The following is a 12,133-nucleotide window of genomic DNA, read 5'->3' as shown; positions in this document are numbered from 1 at the left end:
ATTTGATACATGTTGCAACATAAATGGGCCTTGAAAACATACTAACTGAAAAAAGCCAAACACAGAAATTCAAATATTGTCTGATTCCTCTAACAAGAGGTACCTAAAAGAGTCAAATTTGTAGAGACAGAAAGGTAAATAAATGGTGGGCTCACCAGGGCTAGAAGGGAAACAATGGGTGGCTATCGTTTAGTGGACGTGGAATTTCTGTTTGGGATGATAAAATCATTCTGGCAGTGGTGATGCTGGCCAAACAGTGGAAATACACATAATGCCACTGAAGTGTACACATAAAAATGGTTAAAGTGCTAAGTTTTATTATATACAATATATATATTTTAAACCACAGCAACATTTACTTGAATCTGGAGAACTAAATTAAACTACTTGTAATATAATTTTAAATGATGAAAAGAAGAAAATATTTTGTTTTTGAAAGTACAAAACTCTTTAATTTTTCTTCAGACTTTATTGATAGTTCAGGTATAGAATTCTAGGTTGGAAATTGTTTTTACTCAGAAGCCTGAAGAATCTGTCCTCAGAAATCTGATGATAGTTTGATTTTTTTTTCATTTCTCTTCAAAGTTCCTAGCATCTGAGCATATTTTCTAGAGGAACACATGCCTCCAAAACACCTAAAATATTAAAGAGAACTTTTTTTCTTATATTTTCAACAGAAGATAAAACTTCAAACTTAACTTACAGATATTTAATCTGTTAAGAAATACAAAGATCAGTTCTGGTATTTAAAAATAATTCAACTCCATAAACTTCAGATCTCTACAACTAATTGGCCATGCATTTTGAATTAAGATAGGATTTTCCATCTCTATTCCAGTAAGGAGTTTGAGTCTCATATGCACATTTTTCCCCTTTTTTTATGCTCGGCTCTCACTTAGAAAAAATAAAATCCTAGCTCTTAATCAAGCACTATAGGTCCTATTATAAAAAATAGCATGGAAAATCACTACATTAATCATTAACTCTAAAGACAAAAGCACTGTTGGGACTGATTTTATCAGGGGAGACTACTCAATACCTTTTGATATGAGAATTTTAATTAACAGAGATATGTGCTTCAATTTTTCATTTCCTTCCCTTAAATAAGAAGACTGTCAAGCCTGAAGGCCTTAAATTCTAAGCAAAAATAATTCAAATATGTAGTAAAAGCTATACTTTTGTCTAAACTTCTTTTCATGTATGCCCTTATGCTGAGTTCATTTTCAGTAGCTATTGATATTAACTTCACTGAATTGTCCTCTAAATATTGCATGTACAGAGTAGATATTTTAACCTTGACATCCATAGCTTACTTCTTCATATAGTATGATTTTGTATTATTTATTGTTACCAGGCAGATATATTCTTCTTTCTGCAACTAGAAAGTCAGTGTCTTCTGCTGCCTGCCTCACAAGTGCAAGGTCCTGAGTTTGATCTCTGGTACCAAAAAGAGAAAGTCAATGTCAAATGCTCCCCAAATTGTATCAAGGAATACTATAACCAGCATTAGTGATTATTACTTGCTTCTTAATTCAGTTTACAATTTTGTGGGCTGACTTCTGAATTTGAATTGAATTATCTTTGTTCTTTAAAGCCAGGCAAGATCTGGGGGCTAATTACTTTTGTATCCAACATCACAGCAGCTCAGATAACTAGGGTGCTGCCTTACAGTTCTTGTGACTAAATACACAAACACAAGTTTCCACAGGAAAGCTTCATCACTACCATTCCCTTGTTGGTCTTTAGGGCTCAAAAAAAAAAAAAAAAAAAAAAAAAAAAAAAAAAAAAAAAAAAAAAAAAAAAAAAAAAAAAAAAAAAAACATGTTTTTGTTTTGCAACATTGTTTTGAATTTTCTACCTACTGGATTTAGTTTAACTTGATGTAATGCTATTACTTTCTTCCAGTTGTTGATGTTGTATTATACATTTAGTAAACAGTTAAATTACATTATTTTGTTTTTTGGAGTTGCAGCTTGCTTTTGAAATCTGGCAGCAGTGACACAAGAAAATAAAAGAAAAAGACAAATAATAGATGAATGAATCCATGTTACAGCAATCATTGCCTTCGGTATTTTTATTTTCCTAATAGATACAGCTGTCCTCTGAAATAAGTCAATTCCATCATTACTTTATTGTTAAGCTCCCATTGCACCATAAACAAAGAACTGCCTCTCGATTATCTTTAAAAAGAGTTCTAAACCATCCAGTAATATCTCACCAAATCTAATTCTAATAATACTACAATCTATTAAACAGAACACATCATTTTTAATATTTTCCATTTATGTACTTTGTGTCTTATGTATTGCATTCTGTATATTTAATACTACTGAACCCTCAAAGAAATTATATAAGAAGTCATATTTTATAGATGAGACAACAGAAGTACAGGAGGTAAAGGTACTTGCCTGTACTCACTGTCTAGACCAGGACAGTATTGCAGTCTTCTGAAACCAAGTCCAGGTACCTACTCGTGTTGTTTTCCACATATTGCCAAAGGAACAAATAAAATGAGAGCAGCAGTTCACACAATTCTTTGTTCAGATGTTTCAGTATGTCTTACTTCAGATTAAGTGAACAAAACAGTCTATGTCTTAACAGTCAAGGTCTCTGTACTCTCCTATAGGGGCTTCTTATGGAGTGAGGCTGAACAATTTCTTTCCTAAGAAATAGGATTTCAACCAAGTTGCCATGTGAGTGAAGCACTTAGAAGACAGAAAGGAAGATAATTATTATTATTATTATTTTAATTAACACTGAAGATAATCTTTGAAAGTGTTTCCTTTTCCTTTTACAAGCTAGAATCTGAGACTTCCCCATTCTCACTGCACTATTTTTAGCTTATTCTGAGGTCTGTAGATGGTTGTGATTTCAAAGCCAGTGTTTTTCAATGTTTTCTCTACCAAATTTCTCTCAAAATATTGAATGTTAAAGAAACAAAAGACCTTTGAAAGTATAACAGTAATTATGAGATCACATTTAATATGAAATAATATTTAATGTGTATTATATAATATACAATAGAAAAGACAATTCTAACTGTTATCATTTTCTGAAATAAATGAATAGCAGATAATGTGTCATATAGTTAAGGAGTGAACAAAAACTCTTTTGCTTATAGTAGGCAAAGAAGCCCTCAGGAAGTAAGTGAATTTAAATTGATTTCAGAATTTTGACTGATGAAGAAGGAAAAAAGGGTATTTCAAGGTAAATACACAGGGCTATTGAAATTTTCTGAGGGATGAGAACTACAGGAATATGTGTAGGGGGTGGGGTAAAAACATGGGCTAGAATCAAAAGCATGGAAACATTTGAACCTCAGATTAACAGATTGGGAATTTATCCATGATGCAATAAAGAATCATTCTTAAGCTCAGGCAATATGTTCTTAAAACACTTAGCAATATTCTGTAGGAGTGAGATGAAGAGAGGGTTCATTCCTGTAGATGAAACTGTGGGTATAAGGCAAAGTATGTGACAATGTGTATGTATATACATGCACATGTATACATATATGTACACATGTGTATGCATGCAAGTATAGGTTAACAGGCATTATGAAAGAAAAATCAAGACCTACATAACTGAATATGGGTAGGAGCAAATGCTGGGTTAAGACAGTTGCCAAAACTGTGATACTGGGCAATGGACAAAGAGTAGTATATGACCATCAAGAGAAGGAACTATTTCAGACGAATTAATCTGAGGTATGGCATAATATTGAAATGGAAGAATCTAATAGTTGGAAATATAGCACCAATTACAATTATGAAGGGTCAGAAGATATGACTTTGGAAGCTATCTGCATGTAGATGGAAATTCTAGGAGATGTGATGGTCACTATGGGAGAAAAGGGGGGACATCAGGGAAGAAAATATGGTTATCACTCTTCTGGCTTTCCTAATTTAACATTTCCATGCAACTTTTCAAGGAGCAACCCAACTTGTGGCAGAATTGATTACATATTTTTTATCTACTAAAACTGCAACTCTATCTGTGACAGATTTAAATTGTTCAAGTGTGATTGTGTGAAGGAAAAGGAAGGAATATCAAAAAGGAAAGCTGAAAACTGCTAAATTCTTAAATTCCTTAGGGAAAATGCAGTACTTTGTACAGAAAACATTTACTCTGAGGTAGCCAAATAAATTTTCACTTAGACATAAAACTTTAACTAAAGTTTTAATTCTTCAAATTATAAATTATTAAATGTTAAGACAATTACTATTCTTATATTTAATATCAATATATTGCATGATGTAACTATATATTTTGAAGATAAAAGAGGTCCCAAGATATATAATATGCCTTATTATTTAAATAATCAAGGAAAGGGCTCTCTTTGGCAGCATATATATTAAATAATCAAGGAAAATATCACATTTCTCAGCTGCTTCTTATGTCAGAAAAAATTATAATAAATTATTTTTTGACAGTGTGAGAAAAATAATTCTTTACTGTAAGTTACCTTAACTTTTTTTGTTTTGTTTTTGAAACTGGATATAATATGTGATTATCTAGAGAAAAAAGTATTTTACAATAATTTTTCATATCTTTAAGAGTGGATGCTTTAAAATTAGAAGGTTGATGGGGTTTATAGGTGTTGAGCATATATATTTAACTATGAACAAGGCCCTAGTTTCAATCCCCAACCCCCAAAATTAAGTTTAGTTATTTTTAATGTTTATCATATTTATTTTAAGATACTAAATATTATCTGTATACTACATGCATACATACATCATTCTTTGGGCAGTGGATTTCTATATTTTCTTTTCCTTTTCATTTACTCTAGTAGTATAATTTTAATGTTCTTCTGTTTTCCTCTTTGTTTGTATTACTGTTTTCCAATTCCTTCTAATTTTGTCACCTTCTTCTGGTAGTAAAGTTCACAGTATCGACTGTAATTTTCCAGGTCAAATCTTAACAGAGTCCTTTAAATGTCAACAGCCACATTTTTAAAATGGGAATGTCAAGAGTATTTTATAGCTCTACAAGCCAAACTATAATATCGTTTATGGACACTCAAATCTCATGCTTCAGGGAATAAACTGGAGAGTTTGTAAAGATAGAAGTGTTTCTTCTTTCCTCAGCATTCACTATTTAACTAATTCAATTTAGCCACTCTGCTTTTTTGCTAACATTTTTTTTTTGTATTAGTTTCTTGTTCTATAACTATTGGTAATTGCTACAGGCAATAAAGAAAATTTAAATAAGCCAATAACCTGGCACTGTTTTAAAAGTCTTGTGCCTGGGTATTCTCTTGAGCTTATAAGTCTTAATGAGTAAATTTCATTTTGTTATTTTATAGAAATACATTTTTTCCAAACAATAACTTCATGATATATGGTGCCCTTCAAATTTTCAAATGAATTTTGTGCAAAATACTGAACTTTAAAGATTTCTCACAGGAGTACAAGTATTAGACATGTTTTAAATTAAAGCAATTTACAATGAAGAATATGAAGGGGTTATACTAGCCTTTTGTGTCATCTGTTACTAAATGAAGTCATTATAACTATTGCATTCAATAATTTTAAAACCATCTAAGAGAGTGACACACTTTTTTGTCTACTACAGGTAGCTGCACCTACTGGCAACAGTGATGCCCATCCCTGGATACCATATCAAGATCTAATTTGGTAGTAAAATAAGTAGTGTAAGAGGGAACAAGAGAAATCTTTCAATTTAAGTGAGATTTCATCTTCCTACTCCAGTTAGCATTAACCGCAGCAGGATATGTTTTTTACTTTTCACTGTTCTCTGGAGAGGTTAATTTTCCATTGTGCTTTCTCATGCCAAGGAATGGAATGTGATAGAATGATCATGGCTGACCTAGAGCTCATGAAGATTTGTTTCTTAATAAAACAAATAACTCTGTCAACACAGTACCATGTGAACTGATCTACTGCTGGCACAGTTTGAGAACTTCTTGGATAGCAGCAGCAGAAAGTCAAATAAGATGGCTTTCATGCTAATTAAACTCATTTAACAGGCTGCCTTTCCATATTTGATTTCCGTCAATGTCTTGGTATCTCTATAAGCAATGTGATTAGCTAAATCAAATATGAAATGTACAGATGCTAAAATCTGGTTGGTCTTATCACTTATGCATAAAATAGAAGAGGTGAAGATGGGGTAAAATAGTCATTTACAGATCTTTTTACAAAGTTTTTTTTCATTTCTTAATTTTTCAACTTGTATACTAAAATTTGTCTGTTGATACAAATATTCATTTTTAAACTAAAAAGTACTAGACTATTAAATAGAGCAAAACACCTAAAATGTGCAATGACAATATTTTACTTCAAATATCATATATATAGTATATATATATATACTATATATATATATATATATATATATATATCACAACATAGTAATGTACATGAAATAAAATGTTGAACAGGGGTGGCCATTATAGGGATATATATTAAATTCCATAAATTGAAAATGGTAGGAGTAATGAAGCAACCTAACCAGTGATTTTAAAAGCAGCTATTTCACTTGTACTTCCATTACTGTTAGAGATAATTCTATTCCCTTCTTGTCCTGAGCTTATTAAGTGCTTTAAATATACTTTTTCTAAGAACTTCAGAAGGTTTCTTATCCATTGTGCTGATGGTATGTTGACTGTCTCAAGTTGTTTAGTATTCTGAGTGGTCCATGATCTACGCAGATACCTTTCCTACAGAAGCCTGACAGCGTCATCCTCATCCATGCCAGCATGCCACATCCCAGCATGCCCAGCCTCACTGGGTCAAATCTACAGAGGACAGTCATACACTCACCTGATGAGTCTTGTGGACAGATCAGCATCGATCTACCTGTCAGAAAACAAGAAACTCAGTGTACCTCTTCCCTCTTTAGCATCAGTAACAAATTCTTTTATTGAAGTAGCTTGTGTTTCAGAACTCCTACATTTCTTGTAACTAGATTATATTCCTAAAAATTAAAAATATTTTATACAACATTTCCCACATTAACTTGGAGTAATCTAGTGAAACATCTATAAAGATGTCATCAATATGAGTGAAGGAGGGTATGTAGCTTTAGGTCAAATAATTCCAATTCTGTCATTTAACAGTATGATTTAGGACTAATAATTTAAATCCTCTAGTTCAGTTACCTTTATTATTAGCTGAATAATAACCATAGTGACTATCTTAAACAGTTATGACAGAGATTAAATTAGTCAACATCTGTGAAGAATTTGGCCCAATGTCTCATATGTAATAAGGCTTGGGTAAAATTTGACTGTTACTATACAGCATAAATATATTACAGAAATAAAATTCAAATCTGGCTAGAATTTATGCTCTACTTTGCTTCTACAATTTTAGATCTTAAGTGGTACATTTTTAAATTTCTAGTTCTCTGGCCCCTAGAAACTCCTCACCCTAAACAAGATCCCCACCAAAAACTGGCTAGTTAGACAAAGTCTGGAAGTAGATGTAAGGGTGAATTCAAATTACATGGCAGGAAAATATGTTTAAGCACCTGGAAATTTTTTTTTAAAGTTCATGCTCAGAACAAGAATGTGTTAAAACAACAACAAATAAATACTGTCAATCTGGAGTGTTATCTCTCCCTTTAAATCTTCAAAGGACAGTCAAAACTAAATCAATGAGATAGTACTTACCTCCTCAATGAAATATACAGAAGGTGTGTTTGTTTTTCAATCCTTTATTGAGTGTGGGATTTCAGAAGCTGCTAAGATTCTGTGAGTTGCTCAGAACTGCCCATGTTTTCTGACATTTTTATTTAGGAAAAGAGAAGAGTAAAAGAAAGCAAATTAGGTCTACAAATATGATTATTCTTCAGTGGTTACTTTCTCGTATAAGAATAAAAGCCCTAGTAGTATTTGCCCTTGCTTTTAAAAATTGTAGTCACAATCTTTCTATAAACTGGTTTATGATTAAGTAGTATTCTCATGTTTGAAGATTAATATCCACCCATCTTTTGGTATAACTACATTAAATCAAACAAAACAAAGCCTAACTTCCAACTTAGAGATAACTTTTAGCTTCTTAATATATACCCTTCCAGAATTTAAACACACACACATGTGCATGCGCACACACACACACACACACACACACACACAAAACCTTGATATGTTTGGATATGTTCCCCTTTAATGGGCTCACATCATTTGTAAATATTCTTTTGGAATTTGCAGGGGTTTTTTGCTTTGTTTTATTCAATAAATCTTACACTTCCACTTGATCTTTTAAAAAATCAAATCAACTTCTCTTTATTAGCTAAAACTTGTAATTACCCTTATGCTTTTAACATTTTAAAAATATGTTAATCCTCTAGGCTTCACTACTTTATTCTAATCTATACAGACTCTCTAAGTCAATTTGTCAATGTAAATTCTAATGATAAAGTGTAGCCCATAATATTATTGAGATTATACTAAATGTTTCAAATACTCTTAAACAACAAAAAAGCCAGTGAATTTTTATGATTTATGTTGTATATATACACATTCCTTTATATTTCTATATATATATCAGCATTATGATTTAGGAGGAAATACATTTTTACTTAAATTGTATTTACTGATATGCATAAGGACATTTCAGGTTAAACTCTTATTACAGTGATTTATCTTACCAAGCTTTACAAGGGAAGCATTTTAATATACTAAACAGGCATTTCTCTGCTTTAACATAATTTAATCATATCACAAGATAAATTTGAGAAATAAAAAAGCAAAAAAAAATCTATAAATTTTAATAAAAGTTTTAAAAAGACAAGGTGCAACATGAAAACATGCCTGATTTTAGCTACATCCTTTTAATTCATCCTTGATGAAGTGAAGGAAAACCAAACTACATCTACTAAAGAGGTAGAGCCATATAATAAGAAAAAACTTCCATTCAAAATTCAAGCTGGCATATAAAGACCTCTGCTATTCCAAACAATCTGTACACAATGGATTATTCTATCTAACTCAGTTGGGCGATGAGTATCTTTGTAAACAAAATTAGATATTTTTCCCCCAGAGATTCTTTTTCTTATAATTGAATGTTCATGAACACTATTCTGGCTGGTTGGATAACTTACTCCAAACCCCTTGGCTGCCGGAAACTGAGATAGTAGCACTGTATTTTACTCAATAGATAAATTACTCTCTTGATTCATGACCACTCATATAGTAGGTAAATGGATTCAGATTTCTCCAATCTAGTGGAAATTTAAGGTAAAACTTTAAAAATAAATATTTGTCAAATAATTAAATTCTTACCAAGATGATCAGTAACACTAATGTAGGGCTACTATAGTAAAGACAGTTTCACCATCCCTAAATTTATGAAGATCATGGTACCATTTAAATGTAGGCATATCCTTGCTGGGCGTGGTAGCGTATGTCTGTAATCCCAGCATCTGGGAGGCTGAGGCAGGAGGATCACTGTGAGTTCAAGACTAGCCTGGGTTACACAGTGAATTCCAGGTCAGTCTCAACTACATACTGAGACCCTGTCTCAAAAAACAAAACAATAAAATAAAATAAATAAATAATGGCATATCCAAAACAAATCATGAGACATCTTTTTAGACTTACAGTATTTCATCAATTCTGTTCAATTAGCAAATATAGAGTGCTCAACAAAAGCTACAAAATAAATGTTTACCGTTTGGGTAAATACCTCATTCCCTGAAAAGTAAGATCTAACTGGAAAATAAGCCTTAAACTGATTTTTCAGGATGCTCATAATATGTAATATATATAATATTTGCCCTACCTGCAAAATAAGCCCCAGTTAATACCTTCAGCCAGAGGCACATTTAGCATGCCTGTTGCAAAACACAGCAGATATATTGAATTGTAAAATGATATTAGCATATAATTAAATATAAATGTTATTGACATTAATACTTAAGGTAAATGATATAAATTATAATTAAGCATTTGTAAATATCCAGGCAGGTGTCTTTGGAGGAGAGGTAAACACATATGTAAACAGATGAACTAGAGACCTACTGCTGAATGACCAATCAGAGTACAGACACAACACAGGAACAATGGGCACACTTGATAACTAACAGATGTGGTTGAGTCTTACATGAATCTTCATAATGCAATACATCATGTGTCATAATGGATATACTTAATGCACTCATGTGAAATAAAGAAGCATCTTCTGAATTTGGGGGCCTCCAATTTTTCATCACTTTTATGTGGCTCAGCATTCTTAACTGTCATCATTTTTGTTGACAGTCCTGTCTTGTAAGTCTTCAATTAACACCTGATTTGTAGAAACTTTGCAAAGCCTAGCCTACAGGAGGTCGCAATTTGGGTGAAGAATTCATAGGATAAAATCACTTACAGCTGTGTTGCCAATGCACCATGAACAGGCTACACAGACAAGAAGGACAGCTCTATTGCTACACATGGGAGACTGGGGCCAATGGTTCTACAGGAAATAGAGTCGCAAGATATTCAGGCTGGAATTCAGGGTTTAGAGAGTTATGACAATGTTCCAGAAGATAACATGACTATATTTGAATAAATGTAGAATTTTGGACATAAATAAATGTAGATTTTTGTACATGAAAATAGGTCCAACTGCATCCTTAGGAGCAAAAGTTAAATATGTTCTGTTCTTATTTGAGGGAAAACATGTTGGATATCCCCCTGAAGCCATATGTGCAGCTTTGGGTTAGATGTAAGACATACAAACGATAAAGGAACACGGAATCAGCCTTGAAGGAGTTTATAATTTAAAATGGTAAGATATGTACATAGGAAGTACGTATATACTATAAGAGGGCGATACATATCTTTTAAGAGAACTGAGACAATGAGCTGTGGAAGTCAAAGGAGAGAACTCAACAGAAGAGGAAGAGTTTCAAGTGGGGCTCGAAGTGGATACAATGATTTGAATCTGAACCTGGAAAGGAACCTGTACGAACAGACACAGGAGTGCGATGACGCAGAGGTGTGCAGATGCTATTTGACAGAAAATGGGAAGTCAGGAAATATTTGAGAATAGAGAGACAATATCTTTAGGATTGTGGTTGGGGGAAGAGCATCTGCAGAGTGTGTGATCTGCACTTGGACTGGAGGAAGGAGAGACAAGGAACAAGGAGTGGTCTTCATTCAGACCTCTGGAAATGTGGAGCCTGGGGCTCGGAACAGGCTAAATTGTGATGGAGGCTTGAGATCCTGGGATTTTCTTCCTTGTGTTTATACCCGAGAAGCCCTAAGAAGAGAAGCCAAAGGGCCAGAGCAGGTTTTCCTTAAAGGATGATAGTACCAGAAAGACCAATTCCCATACTAAATATCCCCTCAACGCCTGAACCCTCAAGATCACTCAGGGCAAGGCAAGGCCCATAAGGAAGTTAGGGTGTGGATAATCTGAAAGATCAGGGTATTCCCCGTATACAACAAGATTAAAACAAAAGCAATTATTAAATAGAGTATATTTAAAACTCAATGTAATTGAACCTTCTTTGACGGTCATATTTCTTGGTCTAAGGAAACTTTGGGGCTCAGGTTTAAAAATTATTATGGCCTGCATTTTCTTTTTCTGATGTTTTATGATACTTTGTCTTCCTGAAAGCCCTGTAGCTGCGCAGGCTATTTACACCCGTCTACGAGCACCAGAGCCAGGAGGAAGTCGTAAGGCCCAATGATAGTTGGAGCTCAGCATGTTTACTGCATCCTAAATGTGAGGAAGGGGTTAGGTGTCCACCGGCAGGCAGCACTACGTAGATACTTTGCATTGGTGGAGCTGCTAAGAAGATGGCCAAAGAAAGCGAGCCAGAGTTTGAATAGCGCCCCCCGTGGGAAGTACACTTAAGGCTGCCGCCGACCTGGCTTTACCCTTAAACCCAGAAAAGCGAGGTTACTCTGGGCTAGTGATGGCCCCCAAGAGGAGCTAGAGACGCAGGAAAGAAAGTCTGATCTTATTTGCGCTCTAGTTATCCCCGAAGCTCCTTCTCCGGTTACACACGCCTGGCCCCATCTTTCCGGAGCCACCTGTGTTCGCCTCAGTTTTCCGGAGTCCAGCAGCGAGCCCTGGGTCACGGTCACGGTCACGTAGGGGCCAGACGGAGGGAGAGCCCCGAAGCGGGAAGCAGAAGGGAGGCGGGAATCCCGCGAAGCCTCTGGCGAGCGACC

General features: G+C 34.0%; 1 long non-coding RNA gene across 1 annotated transcript; it reads right to left on the bottom strand.

Annotated features, from left to right (window-relative positions):
• Window positions 1-2,608: 2,608 nt before the first annotated feature.
• LOC104861119 lies at window positions 2,609-9,816 on the bottom strand. Its single transcript, XR_779913.2, has 4 exons — window positions 9,753-9,816; window positions 7,640-7,748; window positions 6,789-6,824; window positions 2,609-2,662 (listed from the first exon to the last, which is right to left on the bottom strand). It is a non-coding gene; the product is annotated as an uncharacterized LOC104861119 (long non-coding RNA).
• Between the last annotated feature and the right edge of the window lie 2,317 nt (window positions 9,817-12,133).

This window comes from Fukomys damarensis, unplaced genomic scaffold (assembly GCF_012274545.1).
Source record: "Fukomys damarensis isolate Sample0158 unplaced genomic scaffold, DMR_v1.0_HiC HiC_scaffold_5, whole genome shotgun sequence".
Lineage (NCBI taxonomy): Eukaryota > Metazoa > Chordata > Mammalia > Rodentia > Bathyergidae > Fukomys > Fukomys damarensis.
Note: the sequence above shows the minus strand (reverse complement) of the source record. Positions and strands in the feature narration are given on the sequence as shown.